The sequence below is a fragment of the Neophocaena asiaeorientalis genome, unplaced genomic scaffold (genome assembly GCF_003031525.2).
Source record: "Neophocaena asiaeorientalis asiaeorientalis breed wild unplaced genomic scaffold, Neophocaena_asiaeorientalis_V1.1 scaffold5, whole genome shotgun sequence".
NCBI lineage: Eukaryota > Metazoa > Chordata > Mammalia > Artiodactyla > Phocoenidae > Neophocaena > Neophocaena asiaeorientalis.
This window is the reverse complement of record NW_020174698.1, coordinates 865,697-869,870: the sequence shown is the minus strand read 5'-3', so window position 1 is coordinate 869,870 and position 4,174 is coordinate 865,697.

The following is a 4,174-nucleotide window of genomic DNA, read 5'->3' as shown; positions in this document are numbered from 1 at the left end:
TCTTGGAAAAAATGAGGTTATGCATTAGCAGGTGCCTCTTCTGTCTTTGCCTAACAGCCAGTATTTAAAATCTAACTCTTTGTATCTGTGAAGCCAGTGGTTTTGCAATGGGATTAAGGGGACAAGGGAAGGTGACCAGATGTTCTAATTGAGGCAGACAGTCTTGGTTCCAGCAATGAGCAGGTGCTCTGGAAGAAGTCCCAGGCAGGCTCTGCTGTGCCCCTTATCTGAACCAAGCTGATGAGCTGGCCCCTTTCCAGAGGAGGGTGACCAGAGCAGACAGGGATCTGGAAACCAGGAGCAACCGGGACATGTGGAGGCGAAGGGGGATGTTTGCTGAGGAAGAGGCGACGTGAACGCTGCATTTAGACGTTTGAAGGGCTGTTATGGAGAAGACAGGTGGTTGGAATCAGATTGGTTAAATGCCAATTATGGAGGGGACCTTAGAAATCCCATCAAACACACTCCCCAGTTTACAAAAGGGGAAAACGAGGCCAAGAGAGTAACACTTTCCTAGTGTCACACAACTGGCTGGTAATAGAGCTAGGACAAGAACATTGACCTTGAACTATACCCAAATATGGTCACCCATCAGGTTGTACGCTGTACCCAAGGTGGGGGGAGGGAGGGTGATGGCTTCTGTTTAGTGTTGAAGCAGAAACCGAATGTCCATAGAGAGAGTTCCTGAATTTGCACAGAGGGCTGGCCACAGCCCAGCCACTAGAAAACCTCTGCGGTTACTTCTAGGTTCTCTGCCTCTGTGCCGTTGCCGTGGGACTCTTCCAATAACTGGCAGATAATTAGTTGGGTGAGGTGAGGGTCGGAAAGGCAGTCCCCAGGAAAGGTCTGGCTTTCAGAAACGGCCACGTTTGTGTGCTTCTCCACAACAGGAGGCTACGGAGTTCTCCGGCCTGGGATCCCCTAGTGTTCTTGCCCTTGCAGAGTCCCCAGGCTCTGACTTGGGGGTGGGGTGGGGAGAATGGAGCCAGGAGAAAGGAGCATTGCAGGATTCTCTACGCAGCAGCCAGGCCCTTGGAAAGGGGGCGGGGCTACTTGTGATCTGAACTTGAAGCTCCCATTGCCAGCTTCATAGGACCCCACTCTTGTCTTTATCCCTGAAAAATCCTTCTAAAGCACTATATGATATTAATGTTCTATCAGCTTTCCATGTATTTGTTTATTCTTTGTTAAAGTGCCTGCCTGATCTGGGCATGAGGTTTCATCACACCTTGCATGCCTTTTTTTTTTTTAATTTTTAAATTGATGTATAGTTGACTTACAATATTGTGTTAGTTTCAAGTGTACAGTAAAGTGATTCAGTTTCATATATGTATATATTCTTTTCCAGATTCTTTTCCATTATAGGTTATTACAAGATATTGAATATAGTTCTCTGTGCTATACAGTAGGTCCTTGTTGTTTATTTTATATATAGTAGTGTGTATATGTTAACCCCAAACTCCTAATTTATCCCTCCCCCCTTCGCTTTAACCATAAGTTTGTTTTCTATGTCTGTGAGTCTATTTCTGTTTTGTTAATAAGTTCATTTGTATCTTTTTTTAGATTCCACAAGTAAATGATACCATGTGATATTTGTCTTTCTCTGACTTACTTAGCTTAGTATGATAATCTCTAGGTTCATCTGTGTAGCTGCAAATGGCATTATTTCATTCTTTTTTATGGCTGAGTAATATTCCATTGTATATATACCACATCAAAAAGACAACATACAAAATGGGAGAAAATATTTGTAAACAATGTGACCTACAAGGGCTTAATTTCCAAAATATACAAACAGCTTATACAGTTTAACATAAAAAAAACAAACAACCCAATCAAAAATGGGCAGAAAACCTAAACAGACATTTCTCCAAAGAAGACATACAGATGGTCAACAGGCACATGAAAAGATGTTCAATATCACTATTAGAGAAATGCAAATCAAAACTACAACAGGATATCACCTCACACCAGTCAGAATGGCCATCAACAAAAAGTCTACAAATAATAAATGCTGGAGAGGGTGTGGAGAAAAGGGGACCCTCCTACACTGTTGGTGGGAATATAAATTGATACAGCCACTACAGAGAACAGTATGGAGGTTCCTTAAAAACTAAAAACAGAGCTACCATATGATCCAGCAATCCCACTCTTGGGCATATAACAAGAGAAAACTCTAATCTGAAAAGATATATGCACCCAATGTTCACAGTAGTACTATTTACAATAGCCAAGACATGGAAGCAACCTAAGTGTCCATTGACAGATGAATGGATAAAGAAGATGTGGTACATATATGTGCCTTTGATGATTATATGGGTGATGAAGAAATGAGTGCAGGCCATTCCCCAGATATGAGACACTGCAGCAATTAATTAAGCACTTAATGACTATTTTCTTAAGATGGATAGGAGTGACAGCAGTGCCCAGAGGAAAGTGAGGTCCTTCCACTGCATTCAGCCAGAGAGTGGAAAGGTCATGCTAGAAGAAACGAGGGCAGTTATGCTCCCAAATGTGTCCCACATACCATAGGGATGCTGAAATGACTTAGGTGTGAAGAGGAACATTTCCAAATGGAATTGTTGTGTACATATTTTCAAGTGTGCTAGAAATCCATGGCTGGCGTATTAAATTTATTAGCTTAGAATGAGGCTAAAGCAATTACTTAAGTTTAAAAAGTAGGTAGGTTAGAAAAATGACAGCTGATACTAAGTGCAGTGTGCCTAGTCTTCTACTAAGTGCTTGATAGGTAGTCCCTCATTTAACCTTCTCACAGCCATCCTATGAGTTGAATTCCATTTTACAGGAAACTAAATTAGAGCAAAGAAAAATTGCATAACTTGACCAAATTCACACAGTTATAAGGGGCAGACCTGTCTGGTTGCAGACAAACTCAGATCTGTCGGAATTCAGAGTCTGGACCCGGAACGCCATGAGATACGGCTCTCCAAAATGTAAGTCTGGACCCAGGACACCGTGAGATGTGGCTCTTCAAAATGTAATCACTCCTCCTCCCCAACAGGGGCTTTGTTTCTGCTGGATCCCCAGTGCATAGTAGGGCCTTAACAAATCTTTGCTGAATGGATGAATAAAAGAATGAGTAGCACATGATAGATGCTGATTCAGGCAAAAGTCATAAGTTGGTACATGGATGCCTGAAGCTTAGGAAACCCTGACCTAGTTTAATGGTTTCAAAGTGTGTTCTCAGGAACTATCCTGGGATTCAAGCCACAGAGGAGCCTCTGGGGCTGCTATGAGAAGGCGGGGAGGTCAAGAGGCAGGTTTCCAGCCCATTCTATCAGCTTCAACCAGGGCAGCTCTCTTTGTTTTTAACGTTTATTTCCCCTCCTCCCACTTTAATTTTTGAAAGTCTTTACTGCTGCTGCAATCAAGACAAAACGAAGCAAAAATCAAACAAACAACAAATAACGCCTCACAACGAAAACCTCCCAGTGATCCCAGTGCAATAACCTCATGATATAGATGAAGAAACAGTCCCAGAGAAGGAAAGTTTAGAACAAAGCCAGAACTTGAATCCAGTCTCTCTGACCCTTATCCCAGTGCTTATTCCATCACACTGAGAAAGTGATATTTGAAGTTTTGTTGGAAAACATCATTGTAGTACTGATGTCTGTATCTAGCTTGTGGAAAGATAGCTGTTGGGTCCAACCCTGACCTACACAGAGATGCATTTTAAACTGGGTATTCCCCTCTACAGAAATGTCTTAGGTGAGTTCAATTCCCATCATTCACTTACATAAGGAACAGGTAATTTGGAAGCATAAATTTAGGAGGAGTAGATGGAATTAGCCAATCCGATCTTTCAAAAAGGGTTTAGTACACATTTTAACAAAATATATTGCTCAAACGAAGGTGACTTAATAAATCATAGTTCAAACCCTAAATATAGATAAAAGCTAACATTATTACACAATACATGGTAAGTGCAAGATGAACTGTAGACAAAAAGTGGCTAGTTAAGCAATAGGAAGAAAGTCCTTCCAACTAGGGTGGCTTCAATGCTTTAAGATACCAGCAACTCCTGAGGGGGCCTTGAAGGATTGATGGGGTCCAAGCATTCCTGATATAGGGAAGGGGAAGACTTTGGGGAAGGCAGGTAAGGATTTTGGAAATATTTTTATGATTGGAGCTGGGGCATTGGGCTGGTTAGCTG